At 39.0% G+C, this 20,983-nt stretch overlaps 2 non-coding genes across 2 annotated transcripts; both read right to left on the bottom strand.

Annotated features, from left to right (window-relative positions):
• Positions 1-10,389: 10,389 nt before the first annotated feature.
• Positions 10,390-10,462, bottom strand: trnat-agu (transfer RNA threonine (anticodon AGU)). Its single transcript has one exon. It is a non-coding gene; the product is annotated as a tRNA-Thr (tRNA).
• A 1,115-nt stretch (positions 10,463-11,577) lies between these two features.
• Positions 11,578-11,650, bottom strand: trnat-cgu (transfer RNA threonine (anticodon CGU)). Its single transcript has one exon. It is a non-coding gene; the product is annotated as a tRNA-Thr (tRNA).
• Positions 11,651-20,983: the final 9,333 nt, after the last annotated feature.

The following is a 20,983-nucleotide window of genomic DNA, read 5'->3' as shown; positions in this document are numbered from 1 at the left end:
GCCAAGTAAGAATAAGTCATGGTGACCTAACACCATATCTCAAATCTATCTAATATTGGAGAGGCCTAATCTGACAATCACCCTGTTTGGATAGCTTCAAGGGTCACTTCACTAAACTTGAGCTTTTGATTTGAAGTTTGTAATTCTCCTGGTTTGAGCTGGTCTAAAATGTCAGCTCATCCCACTCGTTTGTGTATGCAAGGCAGTTTTGCTTATGACCGGTCCGCCACTTTCAGACCTTCCTCCTTCAAATCCCATTCCTTCAGGGATCACAGGTGAGGTGCAGTAAATAATGGAAATTGTGTTTTTTAATTATTGGTATACTTGATTGCAAGCAGGTAACCTGTGAAGCGCATGAGCAAGAAAAATCCCAAAACTATTTTTATATGATCAGGGTTGGGTAGGGTTACTTTAACTGGATTACTTTCAATGACTTTTGGATTACTCCAATACCATATAGTGCTAATAAAAGACAAAAGAAACTAAATATGAATAAAATGACTAAATTTTGTGCAGGCTTGGGGAGTAACGGAATACATGGAACAGCAAAAATAATGTTGGCAAGCTGTTTGGATTGATTTTCATTTTGTTTCTGTCGCATTTTATGTTAGTTTTGCTGGAGATCAAAGAGATCAAAGCCAGGAGAGAAAGCTTACCACGTGTTGTGAGTCATCATTTTATTCATATTTAGTTTCTTTTTTCTTTTCTAGCATATTTGGTATTGGAGTAATCCAAAAGTCATTGAAAGTAATCAAGTTAAAGTAACCCTACCCAACCCTGTATATGATACGGTTTTTGCAGACCCCGAGTTTGTTTAGTCCTCTAGCCACGCCCACCTCCCTGTTGCAAGGCCAATAGCTGCAAGGAATTCAACTTAATTTGCAAAATGCATAAAAAAGCACAAAACAAACTACTGCTATTGTATGAATATACTTTCTCATGCACGTTTTAGTCTTTCAATTTTCCTTTTCTATTTGCAAAACCATAACTCTAAATCTGATATTCCTAATCTCACATTATATCTCCTATCTAATCTTGGAGTGACCTAATCTAACACTAAATAACTTAAAATGAACAGTTACCTGTATTTAGTTCATTACCTTCGCTGCCAGTACAACTGTGCCTTCGTAGATCGTCATATGGCTCCTGAAAAATGTCGTATGACGAGGTAGCCGTAAACCGAGACAGCGCCACTGTGCTGCAGTTCCCCGGCATTGCCACAGGGAGGCAGCCGTGCAGCGTCACATCTCTTTGTAATATCACTGTAGTCCTCTATAATAAACTTAAAATTGTAACTATTGTACCTGGAAGGAATATTAAGCTTGCAAAAGTTTCTAGTGTTTATTTGGAATGTTCTGATCCACAAGGGGGGAATAATTATTCATGGGACAACATTGTGGCCCCTTGGGATTTAAACTTTAAATAGGGGATCTCTAACGTGGTCCCCAGGGTGTCCCCTAAAGACAATTGAGGATCCCGAGGACCTATTCTGAAAAAAACTAATTAATTTTCTGATATATATTTATTTTTTTGTTGGTTGACTGAGTCTATTCAACCCCTATTTTTAACAATTACCTGGCAATAAAACAGTATCAACATAGTAATAACTTGAATTGTTAGTTTAGCAATACAAATAAATAAATTCCCCAAAACAAATCTAAGTATTGATAATTTTAGGCAATTAATTGATAGAGTAGAATGAGAATCCATTTATGTATTAAACATATGTATTTATTCATATTTATATATTTAGGAAATACAACAAACTAAATTCAAAATTATGGGTTGTATAAAGCAAATGTGCAAAACGTGCAGTTGTTTTAGCTAGCTACCTGGCTACCGTTTTAGCTTCTTAGCTAGTTTGGGCTCCTATCTAGCTAGCTGTCTAGCTTTGTTTTGAGCTTTCTATCCGGCTATAAATATATATAGGGAGCTATTTAGCTCCCCATAAGTTTGATTTTTACCTGTTTACCTTTCTAAAAAAACATTCAGGGATCTTTTTGGCTATTTAGCTAGCTGTTAGCTAGCTTTTTACATTTTTTTGTATGCTTTCTGGCTTTCAGTTTTTTTCTTTTTTTTTGCTTATCAAGCTCAATTTTAGCCTCGTTTCTAGCTAGCTGTCTCGCTTTGGTTTGAGCTTTCTATCTGGTGGTTTTAGATATTTTTCTAGCCGGCTATTTAGCACCCTATCAGTTTTTTTTAACCTGTTTACCTTTCTAGGAAACTTTCAGGGATCTTTTAGGCTATTTAACAAGCTATTAGCTAGCTTTTTACATTTTTTTGCATGCTATCTGGTTTACATGTTTTTTTTTGCTTGTCATCAAGCTAAATGTTAGCCTCCTTTCTCGCTAGGTATCTAGCTTTGTTTTTAGCTTTCTATCTGGCTATTTAGATGTTTTTAGCCAGCTATTTAGCTCCCTATGAGTTTTTTTTACCTCTTTACCTTTTTAGGAAACTTTCAGGGATGTTTTTGGCTATTTAGCAAGCTGTTAGCTAGCTTTTTATTTTTTTTTTGCATACTATCTGGCCTTCATGTAAATTTTTTTGCTAGTTATCAAGCTAAATGTTAGCCTCCTTTTTAGCTAGTGGTCTAGCTTTGTTTTTAGCTCTCTATCCAATCAAGTGTCATTTTTTTTTGTGTCGTCCATAATCACAAGATGTCTCAAAGGACTGTACTGGTTACTATTACACCACCCCCTGATCTTAAACCAACATGTGGGCAAGGAAAAACTCATAACCTCAGCTTTTTGGATGGCTTTTTACTTTGTTAGAAAGCTATTTAGTTACTTATGAGTTTTTTTTAATCTATTTAACTTTCTAGCAAACGGTCAAACTACCTTTTTAGCTATTTAGCAAGCTATCTAGCTAGCTTTTTAAATTTTTTTGGATGCTACATAGCTAGCATTTTACCTTTTTTGTTACTTATCAAGCATTTTAAGGCAGTGGAGTATTTTCGACATTTTGGTTGTGTCTTCCTTTTTTTTTTAAGTAGTGTTTTTCATCATTTATTTAAGCCTTTCTTGTCCTTTAATAAAGGAAAGAAAGAAAAAAATGAAATTTTTGGGCGGTGCTTGGGTTGAATCTTTGTTTGACTCAAGGCTAACACATCAACCTTCCTTTTAGTCATCATCTGTCCGATCTCCTCTTTCTTCCACTCAGTCGCTTTACTTCCACATCCTCTCACATTTAGTGACCCTATAACTAGGGTTTGCGGGACCTTTCGGTCTTCCGCCCCCCTTTCTTTCCCTTGGTGTCTCTTAGGGAGTAGAGATAGAGAGGAGAGGATCCCCAGTCCCCTCGCTCCTTCCACTTTAGTCGCCTCTTACGAAACGTAGTGGACCACGGTGGCAGAATTCTCTCACATCACAAGGGGGGAGAGGGCCCCTCACCACAGGACATACTTTTATGTATTTTTCATTTTATTTTTGAAAATATATATATATATTTTTTTTTTTGAGTGGGATTTTTAAATTTTATTTCATTTTTTAAAATTGTATTTGTTATTGTATGTGTTTGTCTTTCTGTCGGTCACCCATTTTAAGGGATATGACCAAGGGTGATAGATAGATAGCTTGGGTTGAATTGAGGGATGTTTGAGCACCCCCAAAACGTCTCACCAAGGGGGGGCTGACATAATAGTCTGCAGTGTTTCTATTACAAATACCCCAGAAAAAAAAACTCGCGAAAGGCTGGTAGACGGAAAAAGAAGAAAAATGGTGTGGTTTGGTCACTTTAAGGCAGGGGTGTCTGATAGGTTGGTCGTTTTGGTAGTAATATTTCTCAGAATTCACTGTGTGAATATAACTTGTTTTTATATTCCAAAATATAAAAACAATCTTTCACACACACACACACACATGAAGTAACGTTTCAATAATCAGTCTAATTGCATGTCTTGTACGTTTATCAATCTTATATTCTTTTACCAGCTCAGTAGCCTAGATGGTAGTGTGCCCGCTTTGAGACTGGGAGGTCGCTGGTTCACGCCTCGGCCGAGACATACCTAATTGGTATAATGGCGGCGCCCTCTGTTGGCTGCGGCTGCATCGACTCGCTACAACGGGTCAGGTGTATCGACATTTCGTTCTGTGTACATTGTTACAAAGAATGACAATACAAAGGAAATTATTATTATTATTGTGAAGTACTCATGTGTGCTGTTTCTCCCTGACGTATAATAAATCATGCCCACGTTGTGGGCGGGGTCTCTTTCCCTTCTTATCAACATCATGGCGGACGTGAGTAATCCTGCTCTTGGTATAACAATTAGATTTTAACAATATATATGTATTTTATTTGTGTAAATATGGCCACGAAATAGTCTTAATAATGACTGACTTTAACAGTGTCAAACTCATTTGAACTCGGGGGCCACACGATGGAACAAACATTCTGTCGGGGGCCGGACTAGTAGATTAAAGAGCAAGAAAAAGAGAGATGAAGAAATACAAGAAAGAGGGAGGGAAAAGGAGAGAGTGGGCGGGACAAAGAAAGAAAAAGAGAGAGAGGGAGAGAGAGAGGGAGAGACAAAAGATCAAAAGTCGTGAGAGAGGGAGAAAAGAAAGGGAGAGGAAGAAAGAAATCCAAAGAGAAATAGAAAGACAGAAGGACAGAAAAGGGGAAAGAAAGCGCGAAAGGGAATGAAGAGAGAAAAGGAAAAAGAAGTTAGAGCAAAAGAGGTTAAAAGACAGAGAGAAAGAGACAAAGAGCAACAAAGGAAGAGAAAAAGAGACAGAGAGTGAAAGAGACAGAGTGGGAGAAAAGGGGTGGAGAGGAAAGAGAGAGAGCAAGAGAGAAAGAGAGAAAGAAATAAGAAGTACAGTGTCTTTATGAGAGGCACCTGGCTTTGGCAACATCAAGTTGACATATTTCAACCTGCAGCTCGTTTTTCTCTTGCGCTTCTCGGAGTGTTGTCTCGCGGGCCGGATTCAATCCCTTAGCGGGCCTGATCTGGCCCGCGGGTCGCCTGTTTGACAGTTGTGCTTTAAGGTGTCCGTATTTTGGATTATTCCTTCTGTTTTCTGGCCCCCTTTTCAGTTGAACTACACATTAGACCAAGGTAATTCAATACATACTGTCTCTATAACAAATAATATATATTTGTATATATATTTTGCTATCACCTGCGTCCAATAGAAATATATTTTGTTTGTCTGTAGATTTGGCAAAAGTTTCCTTCGAACACTGTTGACATGATAAGATTAGGGATTCTTTTTTAGGCAGGCTGCATAAAAATCCACAAAATATTCTGCCAAGCTAAAGTGTCTGAAATGAAGTCAAAATATGTTGTTTTTTTTTTACTGTTAAGTCTGACCAGACATTTTCTTGTGTCAGTGCATTCCACTTGCCTCAAGCAGTGCTTGGAAAGTAAAATTCATTATCATTCAAATGTGATGCACCACAAGGAAGAATTTGCGAAACAAAAAGGTCAAGTTTCTAAACAAAAAGGCATTTTAATCGTGAACATTGCAAAAATGAAGGTGCTAATTCTATTAACCCCCACTGAAACCAAATACCAATCCATACATAGCTAATTGTTGACAGGGTTGGGTAGGGTTACTTTAACCTGATTACTTTCAATGACTTTTGGATGACTCCAATACCAAATATGCTAATAAAAGACAAAAGAAACTAAATAGGAATAAAATAATGACTCACAACACGTGGTAAGCTTTCTCTCCTGGCTTTGATCTCTTTGATTTCCGGCAAAACTAACATCAAATGCGACCAGGGTTGGGTAGGGTTACTTTAACTGGATTACTTTCAATTACTTTTGGATTACTCCAATACCAAATATGCTAATAAAAGACAAAAGAAACTAAATATGAATAAAATAGTGACTCACAACACGTGGTAAGCTTTCTCTCCTGGCTTTGATCTCTTTGATTTCCGGCAAAACTAACATCAAATGCGACCAGGGTTGGGTAGTGTTACTTTAACTGGATTACTTTCAATTACTTTTGGATGACTCCAATACCAAATATGCTAATAAAAGACAAAAGAAACTAAATATGAATAAAATAGTGACTCACAACACGTGGTAAGCTTTCTCTCCTGGCTTTGATCTCTTTGATTTCCGGCAAAACTAACATCAAATGCGACCAGGGTTGGGTAGGGTTACTTTAACTGGATTACTTTCAATGACTTTTGGATTACTCCAATACCAAATATGCTAATAAAAGACAAAAGAAACTAAATATGAATAAAATTATGACTCACAACACGTGGTAAGCTTTCTCTCCTGGCTTTGATCACATTGATCCCCGGCAAAACTAACATATAATCCGACAGAAACTAAATGAAAATAAATCCAAACAGCTTGCCAACATCATTTTTGCCGTCCCATGTATTCCTCCCTAAGCCTGCACAAAAGTTAGTAATTTTATTCATATTTAGTTTATTTTGTCTTTATTAGCATATTTGGTATTGGAGTAATCCAAAAGTAATTGAAAGTAATCCAGTTAAAGTAACCCCACCCAACCCTGATTGTTGATTACTGTCTATACCAAGAAGGGGTTTGACAGAGTGTGGCAAGTCGCTCTATGGGTTTTGGGGCGACGCCCAACGACGATCTCTCCAAAATAAGTGGCCCCACGTTGGGCGCTACTTATTTTGGAGAGATCGTCGTTGGGCATTGCCCCAAAAAATACGCAGAGAGGAGATATGGCAAAAAGGGAACACGCTTTATTGCATTCGGGACACGTTCAATGTTCCAGACGTTCAACATTGGCTTTTATAGTGTTCTCGTGAAGGTTGTCCGCCCCGGCAACAACGTCATCCCACGACCTTCACCAGATGCCTACATACTTATCATTAGTTATTATCCGCATTCCACAACATGGTCCACCATGGGGAAGTACAACATGGGCCAAAAACTAGTTCAGACGATTGAACAACTGTGTGCCAAGGCTAACAGTGTGGTACTTATCAATAGTATTAGTGGAGCGTGGTTTCAAACCGCAGTCTATGTGAGACAAGGCTGCATTCTCTCTCCAACTTTATTTAACATCCTCCTGGAGAAGATCATGTCCGAAGTTCTGGAACAACATGAAGGTATAGTCGGTATTGGGGGACACAGGATCACTCACCAACGTTTTGCTGATAATATTGCCGGATTGGCAGGAGACCAACGGGTACTCAGAGATCTGGTCAATTGCCTGGACAAAGCACCAAGGCAGTATGGGACGGAAATCAGCAAAGAAAAAACAAAAGTTATAACTAACAATCCCCAAAGTATCACCACGAACAACACCATCAACCACAGATGAATGTAGGTCGTGTTTGGTTCATGGAGTCGAATAACTAATTCGAACAATTTGGTAAACGGTACATTTTGATAGTTGAATTCCCAACATCGGGAACGGAAACAAGTTGAAAGCCACGAGAGGAGAGTAGACGTGGTCGAGATCAAAAACGGATCGTTATTCGGGACGGGAGAACAGACGTGGTTGAGATCAAAACAGGTCATAATTCGGGATGGAGAGCAGACGTGGTCGAGATCAAAACAGATCGTAGCGGGGGGCAAACAGGAGCAAAAAACGGGACAGGTGATAAAAGGGCTTGAGATTCACAGACGGAACGACAAAAGGGGACTGATAGTGGTTCAGGAGGTAGAGCGCTCGTCAAGAGATCGCAGTTCGAATCCCGGCTCCACCGTGTTACATGTCGAAGTGTCCCTGGGTAAGACACTGAACCCCTAATACCCCCAATAAGCAGGTTAGCGCCTTACATGGCTGCACGGCCACTATTGGGAAATGTGAAGCACTCTGTAAAGCGCTTTGGGAAGTCTTGACTTAAAAAGCGCTATATAAAATGCAGATCATCGTTTCGTTTCAGTTTAAATACTGTCAACAAGCTGCAGCTGGTGCCACATGGGCGGGGCCAATTGGGCGCCATGGCAACCGTGACAGTTTACCATTGTACTACTATTTCTTATTAATGGAAATCACCATTTACATTTTTTTAGTTTCTTTTGTTCATGTTCTCTAATTTTCCCCCTGTCCTGTATTCCCCTGCCCTCGATCTGAGCCAATAGTTGGCAAGTGTCAAAGTCAAGGAGTCCGTCTCACCTGTCTGAGCAGCTAATGAACAGGTCGATAATAGATGGAGCCGTCAATCATAGGAGAGGCGTGATTATATGGAGGTCACCCGGAGGAGCTAATGAGAGCTGCTACAAGAGTGCTATAGCTATGATTAGGAAGATGACAGTCTTCACTTTTGAAAGACACCCGGGCCTACTTTTACGTCGTACTTTGTACAACTCCGTGACAAAGTTTCCGGAAATAATTACTTCTTTACGGCTAACTCCATAAAAGTGTTTTTTTTTTACTATATGCATACCTGTCAACCTGTATGTTTTTGCCGTAAAAAGTACGTTTATTATGTATTTTAAGACGTGTACGACGTACAAGAAAATCTGTACGAAAAAACGCAAATTTGTTAGTTATGGGCAGGGTTGGGTAGGGTTACTTTAACGTGATTACTTTAAATGACTTTTGGATTACTCCAATACCAAATATGCTAATAAAAGACAAAAGAAACTAAATATGAATAAAATGACTCAATTTTGTGCAGGCTTGGGGAGTAACGGAATACATGGAACGGCAAAAAGCTGTTTGGATTGATTTTCATTTTGTTTCTGTCGCATTTTAAGTTAGTTTTGCCGGAGATCAAAGAGATCAAAGCCAGGAGAGAAAGCTTACCACGTGCTGTGAGTCATCATTTTATTCATATTTAGTTTCTTTTGTCTTTTATTGGCATATTTGGTATTGGAGTAATCCAAAGGTAATTGAAAGTAATTCAGTTAAAGTAACCCTACCCAACCCTGTTCCAAACAGAGTAGTTTAGGACGTTGATCAGAGTATGGTGCTCTTGGCTAAACCAAATACAGCAGGGGTTTCGAAACTCAATTAAGGACCTGATTTGAAGTCATGGCCCCAGATTCATGAGACCAGTGCTCTAACCACTGAGCTACAAGGCAAGGCATTGATCATATTTATCTTCTAGAGCAGGGGTGGCGAACACGTGGCTCTAGAGCCGCATGCGGCTCTAGGCCAATAAGAATGCGACTCTTTGCCTCATCATATTTTCTATATACTGTGGCGCAATTGCGCACTGCTCGCACATTCTCAGCGCACAAGAAAATCTAGCCAGCGCACAAAAATCAGGGCTCAAAATGACTAATTAAGAAGCGACTTGAGTCAAAGTTACAGTGCATGAAGGTAAAAATACACAGGTTCCCCTGACGTTGTGTCCTAAATGCGGTATTTTGAAGTCGAGTCGAAGCAGAACGAAGTTGAGTAAAGTTAGTAGAGTTTGTCGAGAACCGGCTTCTTCGGCTCGGCTCACTAAAAGGAAACGGCTCTTTCGGGTCCTAAACAGCTCTTCAGGTTGTTTTTGATTCTTTAATCCCAACATGGGCAAATATTATGTAAAATTATGCACAAAATGACTTGATGGAAGGGAGCAATAGAACAAAAAAGAAAAAAAATACACCAAAATGAAAAAGTAGTGAAAAGCTGAGAAAAAAAGAAACAAAACATTGTACTTCCACTAAGAAATGTGATTAAGTACGGTTCTGTATCTTACAACCGACTCAATAAGCCCCCCAAAATTTTAGTATTATGTGACAAAAGATACCAGGAATAAAAGAAATAAAAATCTTGTGAAAGAATTGTAAAAACAAATGACGTTTGTAGGCCTTGCAACCTATGCAATAGTACATAGGTCAATTCGTTCAAAAGAGAAAAATAATTTTGCATCGCCAGAAACTCAGCAAAATGTAATGTGATGTCAAGTTTTGGACATGTTTGATAATGACTTAGTTGCCACACTTGGGATTGCTGTTGCTCACTGTTGTTTCAAGCGTTGCTCATTGAGTTAGTGTGAACGCTCAGACCCGTGGAAAATTAGAGGGAACATTGACTGTGGCTCTTTGCCGTGTTTCATGTTTAGGTTTTTTTGTATGTGTATTGAGGGTGGACACTTTCCTTGCAATCAAGGCAAGAACAATACTTGTTGTATTGTAAGGAGAGTAGTGTGTTATGGGAAATAATATGTTTTTAATTGTGTGTGTTTGTCTGTCTGTCATGGCAGGTCAATGCGTGGTGTGGCTCTTTGACTCTCACAGTTAAAAATTTCGGCTCTTTGTGTCAAACTTGTTCGCCACCCCTGTTCTAGAAGATCTATATTCACCTCACTCAACTAGATTCCTAGCACAAGATAGACCAAACACACGTAAAGAATATGAGGTGTGTATAAGGCTAGGTTCACACTGCAGAGCTTAATGCTCAATTCTGATTTTTGGATAGATCATACACATTTCCAACTAAATGGAAGTTAAATGTGAATTCCTGTGACTTCCATGCAGTTAGGTTTCAAAGCTTAGAAAGGCCCTGATGAGAATTGAACTCATGACCCTTGGTTTACTAGACCAGTGCTCTAACCACTGAGCTACAAGGCCAGACACTAATCATTTAAAGCTTTTGTAAGATCCATATTTACCTCATTTCACTAGATTTCTACGTACTGCATTACGGTGTGGTATGCTGGGTGCACAGCAGCAGACAGGAAAACGCTCCAGAGGGTCATCAAAACAGCTCAGAAAATCGTTGGTTGCTCTCTGCCCAGTTTGGAGGAAATTGCCTGCTCTCGCTACCTCAGCAGAGCAGAAAACATCATCGAGGACTTTTCTCACTCCGGCCACCACCTCTTTGACCTGCTGCCTTCCGGCAAGCGCTACAGGTCACACAAAACAAAAACAAACAGACTCAGAGACAGTTTCTTCCCCAGATCCATTACCACCCTAAACACACACCGCACAAAAAACTGAAAAACTCTTGCAAAAACACTACCTCATACGAACGTAAATGGTACTCATGTCTATGTTTCTTTGACAATGTTGACTGCACTATGTTTACTGCTCACCTTGCACAATGTTGATTATCTTTTTTTGCAGTATGATGACTATTTTTGCACCAAATGCACATGTTGACTATTTCTTGCACTATGACTATTTTTGCAGCAAATGCATATTGCACAAACCCTTACGATACCAAACTGTATGTAACATCCTACATGCCGACATTTCCTGTGTAAATTTTGTTTAAATTATAACTATAACCTTATCCTCCTTGTTTCACAACCTTATCTTCTCTGTTCCTCTATCTTCTTGGGTTTTTTACCTCACTGTGAATGTGTGAAACTGGAGTGTCATGCCCAATTTCGTTGTCACAATATGTTAACCCATTTTGTAACAATGACAATAAAGGTATATTCTATTCTATTCTATTCTATTCCGATAGCAAAATTGTCATTCAAAACAGAGTAGTTTAGAACTTTGATCAGAACGGCCAAACCAACTACAGCAGGGGTCTTAAACCCAATTAACCAGGGGACAGCCGGAGTTAGAGACGTGGTTTTCGCATAAATAAGGCTAGGTTCACACAGCAAAACTTAATGCTCAATTCTGATTTTTGGGTAAAATTAAATGTTTTGGGGAAATCCTATAGATTTCCAAGCAAATGGATCCTATGCGTGATCTCCTATGAATGAAATGCAAATGAAATTGATTTAGGAAGGCCCTGATGAGAATCGAACTCATGGCCCCTGGTTTACGAGACCAGTGCTCTAACCACTGAGCTACAAGGCCTGAAATATAGGGGACAAAGCTTTTGTAATATGCATTTTTACCTCATTTCACTGGATTCCAATAGCAGAATTGTCATTCAAAACAGAGTACGGTAGTTTAGGACTTTGATCAGAAAGGCCAAACCGACTACAGCAGGGGTCTCGGACCCAATTAACCAGGGTTGGGTAGGGTTACTTTAACTGGATTACACTCAATTACTTTTGGATTACTCCTCAAAAGGGAAAAAAGACAAAGAACAATGACGGGTGTGTCATGAGTTTACCAATTCATGGAAAAGGGAAAATGAACACTTATTTTGGAACTCAAGCAACAACCATGGCATTACACAGGGTTGGGCAGGGTTACTTTAACTGGATTACTTTCAATTACTTTTGGATTACTCCGATACCAACTATGCTAATAAAAGACGGAAGAAACTAAATATGAATCAAATGATGACTCACAACACGTGGTAAGCTTTCTCTCCTGGCTTTGATCTCCGGCAAAACTAACATCAAATGCGACAAAATGAAAATAAATCAAACAGCTTGCAAACATCATTTTTGCTGTTCCATGTATTCCGTTACTCCCCAAGCCTGCACAAAATGTAGTCATTTTATTCATATTTAGTTTCTTTTGTCTTTTATTAGCATATTTGGTATTGGAGTAATCCAAAAGTCATTGAAAGTATTTCAGTTAAAGTCACCCTACCCAACCCTGATTGTTTGTTAGAACAATTCATTTACCACCCCTATATTTGCAGTATTCGACTACCATTCTCCGGCAGGGGTTTTCACTTCTTGCTACACTGAATAAGAGTCACTGCTAGTCAAGGACTTTTTAAAAAATTATAAATCATTGACTCATTTCGAATTCTGTATGACATTTTTGAGGTTTACTGAAAAGTGCTATATTGTGAGGAGGGTTGGGTAGGGTGACTTTAACTGGATTACTTTCAATTACTTTTGGATGACTCCAATACCAACTATGCTAATAAAAGACAAAATAAACTAAATATGAATCAAATGATGACTCACAACACGTGGTAAGCTTTCTCTCCTGGCTTTGATCTCTTTGATCTCCGGCAAAACGAACATAAAATGCGACCAGGGTTGGGTAGGGTTACTTTAATTGGGTTACTTTCAATTACTTTTGGATTACTCCAATACCAAATATGCTAATAAAAGACAAAAGAAACTAAATATGAACAAAGTAATGACTCACAACACGTGGTAAGCTTTCTCTCCTGGCTTTGATCTCTTTGATTTCCGGCAAAACTAACATCAAATGCGACCAGGGTTGGGTAGGGTTACTTTAACTGGATTACTTTCAATTACTTTTGGATTACTCCAATACCAAATATGCTAATAAAAGACAAAAGAAACTAAATATGAATAAAATAATGACTCACAACACGTAGTAAGCTTTCTCTCCTGGCTTTGATCTTTTTGATTTCCGGCAAAACTAACATCAAATGCGACCAGGGGTTGGGTAGGGTTACTTTAACTGGATTACTTTCAATGACTTTTGGATGACTCCAATACCAAATATGCTAATAAAAGACAAAAGAAACTAAATATGAACAAAGTAATGACTCACAACACGTGGTAAGCTTTCTCTCCTGGCTTTGATCTCTTTGATTTCCGGCAAAACGAACATAAATTGCGACAGAAACAAAATGAAAATAAATCCAAACAGCTTGCCAACATCATTTTTGCTGTTCCATGTATTCCGTTACTCCCCAAGCCTGCACAAAATGTAGTCATTTTATTCATATTTAGTTTCTTTTGTCTTTTATTAGCATTTTTGGTATTGGAGTAATCCAAAAGTAATTGAAAGTAATCCAGTTAAAGTCACCCTACCCAACCCTGATTGTTTGTTAGAACAATTCATTTACCACCCCTACATTTGCAGTATTCGACTACCATTCTCCGGGAGGGGTTTTCACTTCTTGCTACACTGAATAAGAGTCACTGCTAGTCAAGGACTTTTAAAAAAATTATAAATCATTGACTCATTTCGAATTCTGTATGACATTTTTGAGGTTTACTGAAAAGTGCTATATTGTGAGCAGGGTTGGGTAGGGTGACTTTAACTGGATTACTTTCAATTACTTTTGGATGACTCCAATACCAAATATGCTAATAAAAGACAAAATAAACTAAATATGAACAAAGTAATGACTCACAACACGTGGTAAGCTTTCTCTCCTGGCTTTGATCTCTTTGATTTCCGGCAAAACTAACATCAAATGCGACCAGGGTTGGGTAGGGTTACTTTAACTGGATTACTTTCAATTACTTTTGGATTACTCCAATACCAAATATGCTAATAAAAGACAAAAGAAACTAAATATGAATAAAATAATGACTCACAACACGTAGTAAGCTTTCTCTCCTGGCTTTGATCTCTTTGATTTCCGGCAAAACTAACATCAAATGCGACCAGGGGTTGGGTAGGGTTACTTTAACTGGGTTACTTTAACTGGGTTACTTTCAATTACTTTTGGATTACTCCAATACCAAATATGCTAATAAAAGACAAAAGAAACTAAATATGAATAAAATAATGACTCACAACACGTAGTAAGCTTTCTCTCCTGGCTTTGATCTCTTTGATTTCCGGCAAAACTAACATCAAATGCGACCAGGGTTGGGTAGGGTTACTTTAACTGGATTACTTTCAATGACTTTTGGATTACTCCAATACCAAATATGCTAATAAAAGACAAAAGAAACTAAATATGAATAAAATAATGACTCACAACACGTAGTAAGCTTTCTCTCCTGGCTTTGATCTCTTTGATTTCCGGCAAAACTAACATCAAATGCGACCAGGGTTAGGTAGGGTTACTTTAACTGGATTACTTTCAATGACTTTTGGATGACTCCAATACCAAATATGCTAATAAAAGACAAAAGAAACTAAATATGAATAAAATTATGACTCACAACACGTGGTAAGCTTTCTCTCCTGGCTTTGATCACATTGATCCCCGGCAAAACTAACATATAATCCGACAGAAACAAAATAAAAATAAATCCAAACAGTTTGCCAACATCACTTTTGCCGTTCCATGTGTTCCGTTACTCCCCAAGCCTGCACAAAATTGAGTCATTTGATTCCTATTTAGTTTCTTTTGTCTTTTATTAGCATATTTGGTGTTGGAGTAATCCAAAAGTCATTGAAAGTAATCAAGTAAAAGTAACCCTACCCAACCCTGATTGTGAGTTAACAGGATGAGGCCCAACCGATGCCAACGATGGCCTGAAAAGGAAGTCTCATTCAAAACACAAATCCGAGAAAACGAGAAGTGATTTCTAAGTAAAACATCCAGCCCCAATCCTAAATGTAAAGTGGCGAGCTATGATAAGTGCACCCGGCTGTGCTGTCCACACTCATGACCCTCACACCAATCGGATTTGTTTTAAAAGCCCAGATGCTAGCATAGCGTGCTTCGCCCGCTTTTTGTGCCCGACTCCGATAATATCGAGCAGACAGCGAGCATCTGCAAAAACAAAAACCCCAAAACAACTTGCTAGACTATGATGTCTATGACGTCCATGCTGGTCAAGCTACCAGATGTTTCCTTTTTGTTGTGGTTAGCGAGTCGCTCGCTGTTTCGTCAGTAGACGCCGCTAATGCTAATGGCTTTTACATGGGAGCGCTTGAGTCCAACTACAGCGGAACCTCGGTTCTCGACCATAATCGGTTCCAGAACCCCGTTCGAAAACCGATTTGTTCGATCACCGAAATCATTTTTCCTGTTAAAAATAATGTAAATCGTTTTAATCCGTTCCAACACCCTGAATGTTTACCACGAACGTAAACATGAAGCTAACCCAGGCTATTCGTACGTCCGCGTTATCGTAATCTTCCGTACGAAAGATTACGCTAACATGAACGTGAAAAAATAAAAAAATCAGGTTGTTTACAAGTCATTTAGCACCCGGGTCTCCACAACAAGTGGTTAGCGGTACATTGGAAAGGGGGCTGCGTCCCAACACCCTGAATGTTGGGCTCCGTTCCAACACCCTGAATGTTTAACGTAAACACAAAGCTAACCCAGGGTAATCGTACGTTCGCGTTATCGTAATCTTCCGTACGAAAGATTACGCTAACATGAACGTACGCACTCACGCATTACCCGCGTTCGAACTCCGATTTTTTGACCAAACAGCGAAGCAAGAATTTCTCGAAATTTTTGGTCGGACTTCGATTTGTTCGAACTGAGAGGCGTTCGAAAACCGAGGTTCCACCGTACCTAAAAAAATAATCAATTAAACTGTAAATCGACTGCATTTATTGAGCGCTTTTTAAGTCACTGAAGACCTCCCAAAGCGCTTTACAATGTGCTTCACACTTACCCATTCACACACACACACTCACACAATAATAGGGAGTCAGCCATGCAAGGTGCCGACCTGCTTATCAGGAGCATGTCAAGGACCGGAACAGGATCAAGACCCAAATGCATGACGTTTCTCACACAACCCTATTTTTTACGGGAAATGGGGAGTCATGCACGTTAGGTAGCAGTCTGGCGTAGAATGATAGGAAGCCAGAGGCCGACGAGATCGATTCAAATTGCCCGAGTAGATATCGGACGGATGGGGTCGATACCGGACAGGACGGGACAGACAGGATTGATATCAAAACAGGATATCAAAATTAAACAGGACAAACTAGACGGGATCAAAACTGGAAAGCGATATTAAACAAGAAAAAATAAACGGGAAACGTGCCGGACAGGAAGTACCAACAGAAAACAGGACCGAGTCAAAGCCCGGCAGAGGTTCGTTGACGGACTGACAAAGGAAAAGTGAGAGCAACAGACTTTAATAGATGGAGAGCCACTCTGTCATCGAGCCACAGCTGGTGCCACACGGGTGGGGCCAATTGGGCGCCATGGCCACCGTGACAGGGCATACATGTACATATATCTATATATATCATGTATATATATATAATATATATATATATATATATATATATATAATCATGTATATATATATATATATATATATATATTATATTGTGGGCTGTAGTTTGCCCACCCCTGATATGAATGAATGATCGACTGAATGGTTAAATTTGTCGCTAGTGATAATTGAAAAAGCTAATTTGGACACTGATCAGTTGTACTGTAATCCCTCACAATCCATTATCCCCAAACGCATATTGATGCGTGCAGGGGCCGGCAGAGCGAATTCTTTGACAGGCCTGGCAGCTCTCTTTTTCCATTTTCCACTAAAAAGTAATCTCTGTTTGTGGTGCCGTGATCCATTATCCTGAACTGCATTTTGCTGCAAGCTGAGCAAAAATGTTTTCAGCCTGGTGGCTTTTTGTTGACGTTCTGTCCACTAAAATGCAAATTCTGTGCGTCCGTAAACCATTATCCCCAATCACATGTTGCTGTGAGCGGAGGTCGGCAGAGCTCATAGTTTGTCTGGTCTTTCGGCATTTTTTGGCGTTCTGTCCATAAAAAAGTGAACTTAACTCATTTGCTGTTATCCATTATCCCCAATTGCATATTGGCGCGAGCATAGGGTGGCAGAGCAAATTCTTTGTTGGACCTTGGTGGCTCTTTGCCTAATCATGTATTGCTGCGAGCAGGGGACAGAGAAAATGTTAGAGACATTATTTTCCTTTCTGTTCACCAAAAAAGGAACTCCACTTGTGCGGCCAAGATCCATTATCCCCAATCACATGTTGCTGCGAGCGGAGGCCGCCACAGCGAATATTTTGTCTGGTCTGTCATCCTTTTTTGCCTTTCTGTCCATAAAAAAGTGAACTCAATTCATGTTGCTGTTATCCATTATCCCAGCTGCATATTGGCGTGAGCATAGGGTGGCAGAGCAGATTTTTGTTGGGCCTTGGTGGCTTTTTGCCCAATGACATATTTTTGCGAGCAGGGGACAGAAAAAATGTTTGTCAGTCCTAGCAACATTATTTTCACCAAAAATGGTACTCCACATGTGCCATGATCCATTATCCCCAATCACATAGTTTTGAAGTGGAGACCACCAGAGCGAATAATTTTGTCCAAGCTGGTGGTATTTTTTCCCATTCTACATTAATTCTATGAATCCATATTTTTATAAATTTAATCTCTGTAATCCTTGTTTCGAGATTTGAGAAAATATTATTCTAGATCAGTTTTTCTTAATAATTTTTCTTTACATACCCCCTCAGAAGAAGAAATCCTCTCGCGACCCTCAAAATCGATATTTGCGGTCAGATAAAACTGGTGAGGACAAAACAAAGATTGCTCAGTCACACGTCACCTACGCCAAATCTACGTCTTTTGGTACTCAGGCGTCTTATCAACTTATCAACTTATTTGGCTTCATGCTGTCCGCTGCCAACATTTTTAACATAGCAGGGACACAATTTTGCTTGTCTCCTTCCAGGGTCGGAGGAAAGTGCTACGGAAGGAGACATTTTATTTTATCCTTACCCCATCTCTTTGTCTGTGTTAAATATTTTTTCATGGGGTCTCTTGAGGGCCTCCTCCATTTCACGTCTACACTTCTTCGTCACTGCTTATACTCTGTTCTTAATGCACTGCGACGGCGATGACTGGAACGGAAAAAGCCGGGACAGGAGTGCAAAAAACGAGGTCAGGATCAAAAAATGGGTCGAAGCCGGAGAACAGACGGGAGCAAAAACAGGTGGGAGTCCGGGTCGAAAAGAGCTTGCCTAGAGAAACCGAGGTTCGCAGACGGACTGACAACAGGTGACAGGTATATGTGGGTTTGCATAGGGACATGGAGCCAATCAGAGTCCGAGGCAGTTGGCGCCAAAGGAGCGGGCACAGGTGCATCACATCGGTAATCATGACACGTGGAGGCTAAATGTAAACAAAACACTGTGCCACGAAAACACCACTGCCCCTAGGGTAATGGGGGTGCAATTGCACTTTATTCTGGGAATGAAAAAAAGGAAAACCCACCCGCTCCCCTTGAGAACCACTTGTCAGGTTGCATGACAAAAATGACTTTCCATACCCCATTTCAATTCAACATCATTGTTAATGTAATGATATTTAACACCACAAGGGGTCGCCAACTCCTCTCTCATATTGCTATCATTCAAGCGTGGGCAGATGTTGTACGCATGTGCTTGTGTTGCGTTCATGTGTGTTGGTGTCTTCAACTTTTGACTCCTGAGCTATTTTTGGCTCTAGAGCAGCAAATTCAGAAGCCTCGGCTTTCATGCGCAACCAAAAAGCCAGGACGTGATTGATTTATAAAGTGTGTAACACATGTTCTGATATTCTTGGGAGAAAATACATTCGATTTGTGAAACACATTTCGGCATTATTTTTCCACAATTAATGGAATTATTGAAGCCATTTTTTTCATGGCAAATTTTGTCATTTGCGTCTTATCAGCAGATTCGGGTTGTAATGTCTTTAAGTGATTGACGAACTTATTTGGTTTCATGCTGTCCACTGCCAACCAATGTTCCCTGTAATTTTCCACGGGTCTGAGCGTTCATACAAAGTCGGTGAGCAACGCTTGAAACAACAGTGAGCAACAGCAATCCCAAGTGTGGCAAGATAATTAATTATCAAACATGTCCAAAACTTGACATCAAGTTACATTTTGCTGAGTTCCGGCAATGCAAAATTATTTTTCTCTTTTGAATGAATTGACTAGTGTACTATTGCAAAGGTTGCACGGCCTACAAACGTCGTTTGTTCTTACAATTCTTTCACAAGATATCCATTTTTTTAAATTTCCTGATATATTTTGTTACATAATAATAACATTTTTGGGGGCTTATTGAGTCGGTTGTAAGATACAGAACTGTATTTAACCAAATTTTTTAGTGGAAGTAAAATGTTGGCAACAAGATTCACTTGATATAATTGAAAATTATTTGAATGCAACGCAAACTTTTTCTTATTTTTTCCGTGTTTTTTTCTACTTTTTTTTAAATTCCTTTTAAAAAAAATCTCATTGTGTTTATTTTTTCTGAGCTGTTACTTTTTTTCTTTTTGTTCTCTGTCTACTTTTTTCCTACATTTCTTTTTTTTTCTACATTTTTCCTTCTTTTTTCTCTTCCTTTTGTTTCTTTTTTTTCAGCTTTTCACTCCTTTTTCATTTTGTTTTTTTTTTCTTTTTTGTTCTATTCCCCCCTTCCTTTAAGTCATTTTGTGAATAATTTTACATCATATTTGGTCATGTTGGGATTAAAGAAGCAAAAACAACCCGAAGAGCCGTTTAGGACCCAAAAGAGCCGGTTCCTTTTAGTGAGCCGAGCCGAAGAAGCCGGTTCTCGACAAACTCTACCAACTTTACTCAACTTTGTTCTACTTCGACTCGACTTCAAAATACCGCATTTAGGACACAACGTCAGAGGAACCCGTGTATTTTTACCTTCATGCACTGTAACTTTGACTTAAGTCGCTTCTTAATTAGTAATTTTGAGCCCTGATTTTTGTGTGCTGGCTAGAATTTCTTGTGCGCTGAGAATGTGCTAGCAGTGCGCAATTGCCCACGCGCGCAGTTTAGAGGGAACACTGCTGCCAACATTCTTAAATTTTAGAGGATTATTCATTTTTCTTTTTTAGGCAGAAGAAAAGTATTTTTAATGGATTATGTGACACAAAAACACTCTTAAATCAAGAGTAATCTTGAGGCTCTCAATCGCTCTTTTCTGGCTGTGAACTGTTTTGTGACGTGTTTTGCAAAAAAAAAGGAACGTTTTACCAAAGTAGGACTCTCATTTTATTTCAAATGAACCTTTTTTTTCTCGACACATTTGACAAGTAACACACGAAAGCATCGGTGGTCCAGACAACACACATCCACACACGTACACGCACCACTCATGAAAAAACTGATATTGAGCTCAAGTATGATATTTACGAATGACCAAAAATAATCTTTGTGTTTTTAATTTTAACTTGTGTGGGTATTTTATATTTTAAGTACATTTTTTTATCCAGTTTTGCGTGATATCAAAAAATAGAAATGATACCACTTTTTCAGATAATACCGAAACTAAAATACTGAGTTATCGTTGATACCGATAACGGATATCGATACTCCTAAGCTTGTGTGGACAATTTATTTTCTAAATACATTTTTTAATCCAATTTTTGCGTGGTATCAAAAAGAGAAATGATACCACTTTTTTAGATTAATACCGAAACTAAAATACTGCATAAACATTGATACCGTTATCGATACTCCTAGTTCATAAAATCCTGTTGACTTTTGTGTATTTAATTTGATCATGGGTGGACATTTTATTTTTTAGATGCATTTTTTTTGTGTCATATCAAAAACAGAAATGATACCACTTTTGCAGATTAATACCGATACTAAAATACCGGAGTAA

Source organism: Urocampus carinirostris, chromosome 2 (genome assembly GCF_059441175.1).
Source record: "Urocampus carinirostris isolate Australia breed hairy pipefish chromosome 2, RoL_Ucar_1.0, whole genome shotgun sequence".
In the NCBI taxonomy this organism is placed as follows: Eukaryota; Metazoa; Chordata; class Actinopteri; order Syngnathiformes; family Syngnathidae; genus Urocampus; species Urocampus carinirostris.
Note: the sequence above shows the minus strand (reverse complement) of the source record. Positions and strands in the feature narration are given on the sequence as shown.